General features: G+C 42.1%; 1 protein-coding gene across 4 annotated transcripts in view; it reads left to right on the forward strand.

Moving 5' to 3' along the window:
* LINGO2 (leucine rich repeat and Ig domain containing 2) overlaps positions 1-15003 on the forward strand; it is a 2506396-nt gene that overhangs the window by 2160910 nt on the left and 330483 nt on the right. The window lies entirely within an intron of this gene.

Here is a 15003-nt window from a genome sequence, read left to right on the forward strand (position 1 = left end):
AATAGCTTTTATTTGAAACATTATTTTAACAAGACAATAAAATAAAAAGTAATGTAAAAGAAGTTAGGAAATCACAAATTGTGATACGACGATTCTTCCGGCTGATAACTTTGGTGCCTGACGGGCGAAGCCATATGTGAAGGTATTGGCGTGTAGGAGTGGTTAGGGGGTGGCTGGCCGAAGGGGGAAACGGGAACATTGTGTCGCATTGGTGTCTGACACTGTGACCAACCATTGTAATATGAGGGCTCTGTCCGCTGCATTGGCCGGGAATAGACCAAACGAGTGTGCTTGTCCAAATCGCCATCTGTACCCTTGTTTACTGCTTCCAATATTAGACGCTCCGCTAGTGTTCTTTGGCTGTCGTCCATTTTGGCCAGTTTGTCAACAACATAGTGTCCAAACCCCTGCAACGCAGGGCTAACATTGTTTGTTAACACCTTTTTTGCAAGGCTCAACAGTTCATGTGAAACGTTTGAGGTGGCTTTCCGTTTCCTTGGACCTTGCCTCGATTGAGTCCTGGCAGGTGCCGCCTCCACTAAATCTGTTGTCGTGCAGTCCTGTGAACAGTCCAGTGTACTGTCCTGCGCACTGTCATCCTGGGGGAAAAAAAAAAAAAACAAGTTACGAACCTGGCAACAAAAAGTTTGACCACCATAACCGCATCCAAACTATATATTCGTAGTAGGTAAAAAAAGGTTGTAATATATTTTAAGCTTAGTAATATTCTTTAACCTTCCCATTTATTTAATACTTTTAACTACACTGTTCTGACTGCTAGGGGAACCTGATGAATATTTTATAGTCTAAATAGTCTCAACAAGAGTACATCGGCAGCTTGAAGCGATACTATTTTCTATATTGCTTAGATGGTATGGTTTAGAAATATCGCCATTTCATACATATTATGTTCCACATATAATACTTTACTGCGACAGGGTTACTTATGTGGACACGTTTTTGTAATAACTTCAAACTGATGTGATAATCAGAAGTATAAAACATAAAATGCAGAGAAAAATTATGTAATTATAGGACACATTGGTGAACTTTCGTCCAAAGAGCTACTTACTTGTTGCCCTTGTGACTCCTGCTCGGCGTGGTTCTCTGAAACAATTTGTTCCACAGGTGCCAACAAGCGAAAACACGTGGAAGTCCGTGGCACCTCTTGGTCCCTCAGAAAATTCAGATGTTCAAAATACCAAAGCTTTGGCACATAAACATCTTCGGTGGAAGCCCCGGACTTTGTAGTGTGAAGAACCTTGTTAAGCTCCTTCCTCCACACCGTGCGGAGCGCCTGAATTTTCTTTTTAATAACCGCTTCGTTTGCTGGCTCTTCTGGTGCATGACGATTGTAAAGCTCAATGAGCTTTAAATAACCCTCCTGCCTCTTTTCCCTGTTACAATACTCTGGAGATTTGATTTTCCAGAGGCAGGGAAAAGACTGGTATATTTCGATGAATTCCCTGATGAATTCCACACGATTTGACATCTGAAAAATAATTTAAAAAAAAAAAAAAATTACACGGTTGACAAAGAGTCCTTTAAACAATACTTTTGCCAGTGTGCCTACGCTTAACAACAACAGCCACACAAAGAGCTCATGCCTACCATCCATTGTTCCATCTGCCACGCCATAGGCCACCATAACCCAAAACAGTGTACCGCCTGCTTCACTACAGCAGCCACACAAATCGCTCATGGTGACCATACATTGTACCATCTGCCACGCTGTAGCTCACCAGACACAACCAGTCACAACCAGTCACAACAGCGTACCATCCGCATCGCTTCAGCGGCGGAACGAAGCGGTCATGCCGACCAAACAGCGTTCCATCTACCACGCTCTAGCCCACCAGTCACAACCAGTCACAACCAGTCACAACAGCGTACCATCCGCATCGCTTCAGCGGCGGAACGAAGTGGTCATGCCGACCAAACAGCGTTCCATCTACCACGCTCTAGCCCACCAGTCACAACCAGTCACAACAGCGTAACATCCGCATCGCTTGTTTCATCTGCCACTTTATAGGCCACCATAACCCAGAACAGTGTACCGCCCGCTTCCATACAGCAGCCACACAAAGCGCTCATGGTGACCATACATTGTACCATCTGCCACGCTGTAGCTCACCAGACACAACCAGTCACAACCAGTCACAACAGCGTACCATCTGCATCGCTTCAGCGGCGGAACGAAGCGGTCATGCCGACCAAACAGCGTTCCATCTACCACGCTCTAGCCCACCAGTCACAACCAGTCACAACAGCGTACCATCCGCATCGCTTCAGCGACGGAACGAAGCGCTCATGACGACAGTACATCGTTCCATCCACTATGCCCAAGCGGTGTAACATACCTCGAAGCTGCGGTGCAAAGCGTGGAATATTCTGTGAAATACTGAATCCGATGTCCTAGTCCAACAAGTGTCCAAGTACAAAGTGAAGAAAGGAAATTTTGAAACCGGTGAGGTGGCTTGGAAACAATAGCGCTCAGGTGACAAATTTTCCAACCAATTGTGTGCACAGAACCTGTGGCCTATCAGCACATAGCTAGCAGCTCGACACGCCCCCTAGTGAACAACGTCACGCACAGATTATGCAAAATTTGCTCTGAATCGTCTTGTGTGACACGACCGTACGACTGTCCCATACGACTTCTACATCGCAAATACGTCATGAAATTATCGCTCCAGCGCCGTACATCGTGAAGTGTGACCGCAGTGGAGCGATAATTAAGCAACGATGTAACGTCACAAATCGTGCCGTCGTAGCGATCAAAATTGCACTGTGTGACAGTACCCTAACACTAGAGAAGACAAGAGAAAGTATTCAGCGATTAATAGAATGGCATTTAGCAGGGGGAAATGTAAGATTCTATATCTGGCAAGAAAAACAAAAATGACATCTACAGAATGGGAGGAATAAAACTAAGCAACAGCATGTGTGAAAAAGACTTGGGTATGCTAATAGATCACAGATTGCATGAGTCAACAGTGTGATGCAGCAGCAAAAAAGGCAAAATAGTTCTTGGATGTATTAAGAGAAGCATAGAGTCTTGATCACATGAAAGAATATTGTTTATCCATTGTCTTCATTGTCTATGTCTACGTAAATGAGACAGCATTCAAATGAGTGCAGTACAATGTTCTGCACACTGATAGATTTGAATGGGTGCACATGATACAATTTGCGGAGCCACTTGCAGCATGCTGCAGTTTTTTTCTCATGCCATTTCGGGCTGAGTGCTATCAGATAAAACATTGGATAGCACTCGTCCTTGTTAAATGCTCGAGTGAAGATAAAGGTACCGTCACACTAAGCGACGTTGCAGCGATACCGACAACGATCCGGATCGCTGCAGCGTCGCTGTTTGGTCGCTGGAGAGCTGTCACACAGACAGCTCTCCAGCGACCAACGATGCCGGTAACCAGGGTAAACATCGGGTTACTAAGCGCAGGGCCGCGCTTAGTAACCCGATGTTTACCCTGGTTACCATCGTTAAAGTAAAAAAAAACAAACACTACATACTTACTTTCCGCTGTCTATCCCTCGGCGCTCTGCTTCTCTGCCCTGTGTAAGCGCAGCGGCCGGAAAGCAGAGCGGTGACGTCACCGCTCTGCTTTCCGGCCGCTGTGCTCACAGTCAGTGCAGGAGGAGTGCAGAGAAGCTGAACGCCGGGGACAGACAGCGGTAGGTAAGTATGTAGTGGTTGTTTTTTTTACTTTAACGATGGTAACCAGGGTAAACATCGGGTTACTAAGCGCGGCCCTGCGCTTAGTAACCCGATGTTTACCCTGGTTACCAGCGAAGACATCGCTGAATCGGTGTCACACACGCCGATTCAGCGATGTCAGCGGGAGAGCCAGCGACGAAACAAAGTTCTGGACTTTCTTCCCCGACCAGCGACATCACAGCAGGGGCCTGATCGCTGCTGTGTGTCACACTGGACGATATCGCTATCCAGGACGCTGCAACGTCACGGATCGCTAGCGATATCATCTAGTGTGACGGTACCTTTAGAGTTACAAATTTTTCCATCACAAAGAGCTCACTGATGAATTTGCCTGTTAACTCATTCTGCAGTCTGCTATGTTCAATAATACTTACAGGCTGTAGAAGCTAAACCGTTCAACATTTTTTATGAAACCTTATTACAAAAATATTTTTTTTGCCAGAAATGCATGCATTTACTACAATAAAAATTCCCTGAATGCATCCATGTCCTTTTATGTATAGTACAATGTATCAATTTTGCCTGTAATATTTTCTTGAAGGGCTCATTCACATTACAAACATTTATACATTTCTTGTATTATTCTTTATCTTGCATTTGCGGTGCACTTGACAATTAAAAGGCTTATTCAGATGTCCGATTTTCACGTATGAGTCCTGTTCGTATTTTTCATGGATAGCACTCACATTTTTGATAGTCTGTGGGGCCATTCACATACCCGTGATTTTTCATGAACTGAGAGGTCCACGGAAATCACTGAAAGATGTCCAATGGACCCTCTCACCTCTTGAGCTTCTGTGCGGCCACACAGGTTGCACCAATGGTATGTTCACCGCTGTAGTAAGCGGAAAGGGAAGAACTGTAACAAGGACATGTTTCGTATGTAAAGTTAACCGCACAGCATGCCAGGCATTCTTTCTGCAGTCTAGGCTACTGGTGTAGCATGTTGAGTCTATGACTGGTAGCTCAGGATGTAGGCCTTCTCTAAGACCATAGAGCTACGCTGTTGTTAACATAGCTCTTGCTACACCTGAAAAGGAATAACCCTTTAATGCTCAGTGAGCACATTACCAGTGACTCGATTTGTAGGATGTTTTTCCTTAGCACTAGTATGCATCTTCTCCCTCGTTTATATTCTGTCAAATATGGCCATGAAAGCAAGCACTCTTATCGATAAGACTATCACATCATGTATTTTCAACGTCCCCAGAGACAAGTTGTAAACTCTCGATATCATGAATAACATAAGCAGCACTGTTGACTCGCCAAGTCCTACCACCTGTCTGCTAGAGCCCAGCCTCATAGATTGCATTTTCTGATCCTGAGAAATAATGTTGAATTCTCATTTTCTATCTTCTCGTGGCTTTCATCTGATTCCTAAGTATGTGCAGCTATGATTTCCACTCGGTGTGCATAATGAACAGATGTTACGTCTTAGAATTGCCTTCTTGCACACTCCAACTAATTTTGCATAAAACGCGTCTTTCAAAGATTCATTTTGATTGATAATTTTGGGTTGACATTTTCAAACACTCATGTTCCATAGAGATAAACACTTTCAGATTGACAGCTCTACATTGACTAATGATTGTTCAATATTGTAAAGTTCATTGTGATGTCCTATTAACACTGAAGCTTAAACAGCCATGAATATGCATATGAGTGCCCACACACCGGTGGGAACAGCTCCTGGCATTCTGAGGACAGACAGATTCTGGAAATCCTAGCTAAAGGGAACTGGTATGGCAGGAGTACCCTTTTCTACGTAAAAGCTCTGGTGCATCAGTTTAACTCCAAAGTTGTTTTTATTGTAGCCATGGGCTATTAGCTGGAAATTTGTGGCTTACTTGATGTATGTGCCTTTGGTTTTAACAAAATCTAGGGCTTTTTGCACAAATACTACAGCATTCAAGCACCACTCCAGTGTTAGTTTTTGTTATTGCAGTGCGTGATTGGTGCTTCTAATCTAAGATCCCTGACCCCAGTCTTATGCATACCAGCTACCGTCTTTACCTTCTATCAGCATTTTTCCGGTCCGTCTTCAGAAGCTTGTCACCTGTCAGATTGCTACAGTGTTTGCTGAAGTGAGCAGGAGGTCACTTTTAAATGTAAGTCTATGAAAGCCTTTTCCTGGTTCTCATAGATTAGCATTGAGAGATTGTGACCGTTACCTCTCACTTCCGGTCAGTCAGAGGTTGCGGCGGTCACAAGATGGCATTGTGGGACCAGAGCCATAAAAGGTGAAGACAGCAGCGGGTAAGTATAAGACAACAGACAGGGACCTTGGCTTAGAAAGTACCACTCCAGCTCTGAATAATAGTTAGTGTACTTGCTTACTTTATACAACCAGCAACACTTTACAGATATTGTCTTGACTACCGACTTTGGGGGAAGTCACAATCAAAATTCCATAGCAGTATGGAATTCATCAAAGCTTTTATGTCAGAAAACTTTTGTGAAAGCTTTGAAAAGTCACACATTTTTCTGCACTTTTTATGGTGTTGCACAAAAATGCTGCAACTTTAGCCTATCTATGCCAGTTTGATTCAGTTCTGCGAAAATGGGTGGAACTGGGAAGCAATCATGACTGAGTGAGGTGTGGTTACACCCTCTTGTCAGATTCATTAAAATTGGCAGTGTTTCTTACATTAGAAATGCTTCTTCACTCTCTGACTGAAGTAGAATATCTGGCAAGGTGCACAGACGCATACACTGCTGAGAAAATACACAAAAGTGATTAAATGGTGGGCACCTCTTAAAGAGTTCAACACATCGTATTCCAGGGAAACCCTCCATTAATTCTAGCGGGAGTAACATGGCCCCTTAGAACTCCAGTAAGACATGAAAGGGCCGTAGTCCGTCAGGTCTCACTATTCATGAAAAAACTTACCTGCACCTCCGCAAATATCAATGTAACCAATTTTATGGATTAAAACCACATCTTGAAAGAAGGATCGGGCGAGTGCTGTTTTTTTTTTACTTTTACCGATATAATACATGTTCTTTATGCATGCACCAACCAGAAGAGATCTGACAAGATTATTTCAGTGGATTTGGGCCGAAATAAAACACAGGAAAAAAGTGACTTGGTGCCTGGAATAGCTCTTCTTTCTTTGAGAGATAGATAGATAGATAGATAGATAGATAGATAAATAAATAGATAGATACCGTATTTTTCGGACTATAAGACATACCGGACCGTAAGATGCACCCCAAATTTTCAAAAAGAAAATAGGGAAAAAAGAAATAATGTGTCAAGTGGGGATCCGTCTTACAGTCCGAATTCAGCTTGCGAGGGGGAGATATGCACAAGTGCAGAAGTGGTCACAGGGTTATTTGGTGGTCCAGACTGGTGCGGTGGCATCTGGGAAATCCCATCCCAGGCTGGGGTGGCAGCGCTTTGTGTTTGTGGCAGCGGTGCTCTGTGCTGCGGTGACGGTGCCCTCTGATGCGGCAGCGGTGCTCTGTGCTGGGGCTGCAATGGTGCTCTGTGCTGGGGCTGCAACGGGGCTCTGTGCAGGGGCGGAAGCGCTCAGTGCTGCAGTGACAATACTCTGTACTGCGGCAGCAGTGCTCCGCCAACATTTTGTCAAAGCCCGGAGGCCCCCACAGCGAGATCTTGATGCTGAGATCTGAATCTGAGCATGCGCTGCCCCCAGTGGCCATTTTCCTGGATGCCACTGCATCACAGCAATGGAGCTGCGGAGGCCTCCGAGCTTTGAAAAATTGCTGGCAGAGCCCCCTCACAGCACAGAGCACTGCCACAGCACAGAGCGCCGCTGCCGCCCCTGAACAGAGCACCGCTGCCGCCCCAGCCCAGCACCGCTGCCATACAGTACAGCATTTGTAAGTATATTCCAACTATAAGACGCACCCCCATTTCCCCATAATATTTTTGAGGAAAATGTGCATCTTTTTGTCCGAAAAATATGGTAATAGTTAGATAGATAGACAAATACATAGATAGATAATAGATACTGTAGATAGATAGATAGATAGATAGATAGATAGATAGATAGATAGATAGATAGATAGATAGATAGATCGATAGACTTCACAAAAACAGGATGCACTCCATATTCTTTGAGATAATGTGCAGGAAATTATTTAGCCCACATCTCCGTGCAACGTTTCGGCTCTGAATGAGCCTTTCTCAAGCAACACAGCTATCAAGTGACCTGGCATCTGCTTCAAACTCTTCCCTCCAGGAAACACACTCTCTGTTCTTCAGTTCCTGCTTGTCCAGTCCAACGACCAGATAGCGGCATTTACTTTCAAATGATGTGGACGTTGACCGAGTATATCTTCTCTTTACCACCCTTTCACCTGTTCACACTTGCTTTATTCTGTTCAGAGGACCTGGTCAGATTTGTTTTTCTTTTTGTAGATAGATAGTTATGATATAGATAGATATGAAATATATATATATATATATATATAGTAACATAGTAACATAGTAACATAGTTAGTAAGGCCGAAAAAAGACATTTGTCCATCCAGTTCAGCCTATATTCCATCATAATAAATCCCCAGATCTACGTCCTTCTACAGAACCTAATAATTGTATGATACAATATTGTTCTGCTCCAGGAAGACATCCAGGCCTCTCTTGAACCCCTCGACTGAGTTCGCCATCACCACCTCCTCAGGCAAGCAATTCCAGATTCTCACTGCCCTAACAGTAAAGAATCCTCTTCTATGTTGGTGGAAAAACCTTCTCTCCTCCAGACGCAAAGAATGCCCCCTTGTGCCCGTCACCTTCCTTGGTATAAACAGATCCTCAGCGAGATATTTGTATTGTCCCCTTATATACTTATACATGGTTATTAGATCGCCCCTCAGTCGTCTTTTTTCTAGACTAAATAATCCTAATTTCGCTAATCTATCTGGGTATTGTAGTTCTCCCATCCCCTTTATTAATTTTGTTGCCCTCCTTTGTACTCTCTCTAGTTCCATTATATCCTTCCTGAGCACCGGTGCCCAAAACTGGACACAGTACTCCATGTGCGGTCTAACTAGGGATTTGTACAGAGGCAGTATAATGCTCTCATCATGTGTATCCAGACCTCTTTTAATGCACCCCATGATCCTGTTTGCCTTGGCAGCTGCTGCCTGGCACTGGCTGCTCCAGGTAAGTTTATCATTAACTAGGATCCCCAAGTCCTTCTCCCTGTCAGATTTACCCAGTGGTTTCCCGTTCAGTGTGTAATGGTGATATTGATTCCCTCATATATATATATATATATATATATATATATATACTAAAAATAGATATGATATGATATGATACAGATAGATAGATAGATAGATAGATAGATAGATAGATAGATAGATAGATATGATATAATAATAATCTTTATTTTTTTATATACGATACGATACACTTTATTGATCCCGTGGGAAATTATGGTATCACAGCAGCACAACTTAAATCATAAAAATCATAAAGGAATTACATAGTTGACATGACAGTGGAGTTGACAGAATAACATTATACATTAGAATAGGACATACACAACGAGTGAACTGAAATGTAGAGAAATAAGTAGACTATCACCTTGGCGGTTTAACCCTAATGTTATTGTTGTACATTCCCATGGCAGTTGGCACAAACGATTTCCTATATTTTTCCTTCTTACACCTCAGAAGTATTAGCCGGTTACTGAAGGTGCTCTTCTGTCTCATGAATAGCTCATATAGTGGATGTGCATTATTGTTCATAATTGCCATACACTTTTTCAGAGTTCTTTTCTCCACTACCTCCCCAAAAGATTCCAGATTGCAGCAGACAGCAGAACTTGCCTTCTTAATAATCTTATTCAGCTTATTAGCATCAGAGGCCCGCACACTACTACCCCAGCACGTGATTGCAAAAAAGATGGCACTTGCCACTACAGATTGGTAGAACATTTCTAACATTTTGCTGCTATAGCGCTAACATATTCCGCAGCGCTTTACAGTTTGCACACATTATCATCGCTGTCCCCGACGGGCTCACAATCTAAATTCCCTATCAGTGTGTCTTTGGAATGTGGGAGGAAACCCACGCAAAAACGGAGAGAACATACAAACTCTTTGCAGATGTTGTCCTTGGTGGGGTTTGAACCCAGGACTCCAGCGCTGCAAGGCTGCTGTGCTAACCACTGCGCCACCGTGCCGCCTATGATATGATACAGATAGATATCATATAGATAGATATGATATAGATATGTAGATATGATATAGATATATAGATATGGTATAGATATATAGATAGAAAAATCTATAGACCAATACATAATACAGATAGTGAGATAACGAGGCATAGACAGACTGATATATGTGAAATGCTCTCCACATGCTATCTAAACCCTTCCTTGTTTGTGTCAGAAACCGTTCAGCACTAGTGAGAATGTGGAAACCATATCGGTGAGATTGTAATAATAAAGCTTTCCATGCGCCTTATATTATGTTCCTTCTACTGATACACCTGCCTTTCAGGTGATGCCAGGATAGATGGAGCTCATATTCCCTATTGTGTAGAAGTAATTCTCCACAGGCCACTTTACTGTTCACTGGAGCGTTGTTGCAAGGCACAGTAGGCACAGAGGCCGGCACATACAACATTCTAATTACAATATGGAAATTAGCTTCAGTGCAGTCGAGCTGCACAGTGCCTTTGGGAACTATTCTTGTAATAGTACTTCCTTCACCACAATAAAAGCAGGGCATTAAGGCTTGAAGCGTGTGTTGGAATCAAGCAGGTCAAGAAAAAAAAAACTCACATTAATATTATTTTAATGACTTGCCAAATGGGAAAGTCCTAATCATCGAATAAATAACATTATATTTAAAAATCTAATTATACATAATGCCAAACAAGGAAACAAAGCGAATATTAAATATTTTTTTGTGTACACACATATACTCACTCTATACATACTGTACACCAGCCATCAGCCATAACATCAAAACCACCTCATTAATAAGTTCTCTTCATGCCACTCACAAATCCAATTTTTTCCTCACACGGAGCAGGTCTGAGAAAAAAATTGCAGCATTTCCAAGTTTGATCCAGTTATCAGAATGCACTCAGCCATGAAAGTCAATGAATACATCAAAATCATCGGACTGCACTCCGATAACATCTAAATGCAGTCCGATTTCCGCTCACTGACACCGTGGAGAAGATGGAGAAATTGTGTTCTCCATCTTCTCCTTATCTCCTTACATTGTTCTTTGATTCTCTCACCCAAGCGAATCAGGTCACACTATGCTAACTCTCTGAGCAAACGCGGATCAGAGTTTGATCAGAGTATCATTTGCATAATTGCCCTGATTCACTCAGATGGGCAAATCTACGACTGTCTGACCCTAACCTTTGAGTAATGGATTTCAAACGACCTCTGAAGGCATCATGTGGTATCTGGCACTAAGATATTAGCAGAGTACCTGAGTACCTTCTTCAGTTGGTGCTGCTTCTTTCATTCCACGAGACTATTTTATTGTCTGTACCCCTCTAGCCCAAATTTATCATCCCCAGTAAAATTGCACAAATTTTCCTTTCAACCAACTGGGCGAATCTTCCAGTATCTCTCTATAGGCATTTGTTTTTTCTTCTCTGATGCTAGCCAATGAAAACACAGCAGTACCCACAGAGAAGGTCTGGGAAATGTGCCCAGTAGGTTTCAGGGAAAACTTGCATCATTAATACCAGGGAGTGGTGGCATAATTTTGGAATGGATGGGAATAAAAGAAAAACTTCTCCAGAATCAGTGGAGCAGTGGCGTTTGGAGGAGGTACTCAGTTTATATGAAAACATACAGTGAAAATGGTTTTTTAAGTCCTGTAAGATGCAAAGTGGGACCTTCGAGGGTCAATTTAGTTTTGTGAGTACTCGCAAAAAATGTTTGCTCTAATTACAAACTGGGGAATTCAACATCCTAGCACACATCTTAAACCATTTGTCATGTTGCTTAACCCATTCCTGAATAATCTCTGCAGTTTTGTAGGATATATTTTCCTGCAGAAACAGGACACTGCCATTGGGCAGGACCCTTGCCAAGAAGGAATGTTCTTGATCTGCAGCATTGCTTAGGTAGATGTTATACGTCAGTGTAATATTCATAAGAATGCCAGGACCCAATGATTTCAAGTAGCACATTGCCCAAAGGAACACTCTGATCTGCATGCCTTCTTCTCCACGTGCATCCTGATGGTATCACTTTCCCAGGTAGTTAACACATCTGTACCTAGGAGTCCACATGGCTCATGAGACTTTCTGGCTTTTGACATATCAACTCAGATTTCGACACTTGCCTATTTTTCCAATACGCAAATGTAACAAACTCTCTCTTCCATTGCTGACAAATATAACCCTTATGACAATGGCCATTGTAATAAGATAATTAATGCTATCACTTGTCAGTGGTTTTAATGTCAGAGTTGCACACAACTTAGATGCCTTTATCCTATAATTTTATCACAGTTTTTGTTTTGCCAACAGTTTTCTATTTGTGGAAATGAAGGAACTGAGGGGGCATGCACCAAATTTACAAAACTGGTGTATAAATTAATGTAAATGTATTGTGTGTACTCGATTTTAGGAATCACACCATTGAAAACTGACGACATGTGGAAAGCAAAATAACTGGCATCTTTACTAGTTATTAGGCCCATTCATATCCAATTTTTTTATATTACATAGAGGCCAGAGAAAGCTACAGAGGTGTACACTGAACTCCACTGTGACAAATGCCCAACAGAAGCATAGATTACTTAGGCTGTAATGAATGAGTCATGGAAAGCTCATGAAACGTTCATGATATATACTTTTAACATTCCATCCTGTGGTATTTGTTACCCTCAGCCTACTAAGTTGAATTCATATTTGTTTGTTTTTGCACAAAAGCCAATGCATAAGTATCATACAGTGGCAGAAAGGAAACTCTACTGGACCCTCATGGGAAAGATCAGCATTTACAGTACAGAGCAAAAGTTTGGACACACCTTCTCATTTAAAGATTTTTTTGTATTTTCATGACTATGAAAATTGTACATTCACACTGAAGGCGTCAAAACTATGAATTAACACATGTGGAATTATATACTTAACAAAAAAGTGTGAAACAACTGAAATTATGTCTTTTATTCTAGGTTCTTCAAAGTAGTCACTTTTTGCTTTGATGACTCCTTTGCACACTCTTGGCATTCTATTGATGAGTTTCAAGAGGTAGTCACTGGGAGTGGTCTTCCAACAATCTTAAAGGAGTTCCCAGAGATGCTTAGCCCTTGTTGGCCCTTTTGCCTTCACTCTGCGGTCCAGCTCACCCCAAACCATCTCAATTGGGTTCAGGTCTGGTGACTGTGGAGGCCAGGTCATCTGGCATAGTACTCCTTCACTCTCCTTCTTGGTCAAATAGCCCTTACACAGCCTGGAGGTGTGTTTGGGTTCATTGTCCTGTTGAAAAATAAATGATGGTCCAACTAAACGCAAACCGGATGGAATAGCATGAGGCTGCAAGATGCTGTGGTAGTCATGCTGGTTCTGTATGCCTTCAATTTTGAATAAATCCCCAATACTGTCACCAGCAAAGCACCCCACACCATCACACTTCTTCCTCAATGCTTCACAGTGGGAACCAGGCATGTAGAGTCCATCCGTTCACCTTTTCGGTGTCGCACAAAGACACGTTGGTTGGAACAAAAGATCTCAAATTAGTACTCATCAGACCAAAGCACAGATTTTCACTGGTCTAATGTCCATTACTTGTGTTCTTTAGCCCAAACAAGTCTCTTCTGCTTGTTGTCTGTCCTTAGCAGTGGTTTCCTAGCAGCTATTTTACCTTGAAGGCCTGCTGCACAAAGTCTCCTCTTAACAGTTTTTGCAGAGATGTGTCTGCTGTTAGAACTCTGTGTGGCATTGACCTGGTCTCTAATCTGAGCTGCTGTTAACCTGCGATTTCTGAGGCTGGTGACTCGGATAAACTTATTCTCAGAAGCAGAGGTGACTCTTGGTCTTCCATTCCTGGGGCGGTCCTCATGTGAGCCAGTTTCTTTGTAGCGCTTGATGGTTTTTGCCACTGCACTTGGGGACACTTTCAAAGTTTGCCCAGTTTTTCGGACTGACTGACCTTCATTTCTTAAAGTAATGATGGCCATTCGTTTTTCTTTATTTAGATGCTTTTTTCTTGCCATAATACAAATTCTTACAGTCTATTAAGTAGGACTGTCAGCTGTGTATCCACCAGACTTATGCACAACACAACTAATGGTCTCAACCCCATTTATAAGGCAAGAAATCCCACTTACTAAACCTGACAGGGCACACCTGTGAAGTGAAAACCATTCCCGGTGACTACCTCTTGAAGCTCATCAAGAGAATGTTAAGAGTGTGCAAAGCAGTCATCAAAGTAAAAGGTGGCTACTTTGAAGAACCTAGAATATAAGACATAATTTCAGTTGTTTCACACTTTTTTGTTAAGTATATAACTCCACATGTGTTAATTCATAGTATTGATGCCTTCAGTATAAATGTACAATTTTGATAGTCATGAAAATACCGAAAAATCTTTAAATGAGAAGGTGTGTCCAAACTTTTGGTCTGTACTGTATGTCAGAAGATTTCTTAATGTATGTGTTAAATGTGTGCAAAAATAATTACGTGAACGAGGGTGTAAAAACTGCAATGAATATTTTAAAAAATGGTGTCCAGATACTATATCACGGGTGTGGGCATTTTCTACTTCAGATCCATTGTCATAAAATTGCCAGATTTCATTAAAGAGCCCAAATATGTCTGGAAGCGTGAAAAAAACCGTAACAAAGTATGACAGCTGGCTTATAAATATGGAGCGAGTCTCCTGTAACAGTTTCCAAGATTATCGAAGTCCAAGACATTAATAAATATGCTCCAGTCTTCTGCCATTGCTTTGATGGATACAACATCGAAAAACTCAGAAAAGCTTAAAAGACCCATCTTGTGAAAATCAATTAATTTACATACTTTTAAATATGTCTGTCTAGAATTGATGTGCCACTCTTGTGACTCCAATACATTTCAATGGATGGCATCTTTCAGACTCAGAGGACTTGTCATGTTTTAATAAATGAGTGATCATAATTTGAAACTAAGCACACAGCTGAAGAAACTGATTTGTAGTAGGGTTCCTATTCCAAATCATGGTGACTTCACTTCATCTTAGTAATGTCTCCCTAAGCTGCAAATAGGAATAGGTGGTATTCTCCCATTCTGCCATTCTTCCATGTCTAGTATGGCAGCACGGCAG

Source organism: Ranitomeya imitator, chromosome 1, assembly GCF_032444005.1.
Source record: "Ranitomeya imitator isolate aRanImi1 chromosome 1, aRanImi1.pri, whole genome shotgun sequence".
NCBI classification, from domain to species: domain Eukaryota; kingdom Metazoa; phylum Chordata; class Amphibia; order Anura; family Dendrobatidae; genus Ranitomeya; species Ranitomeya imitator.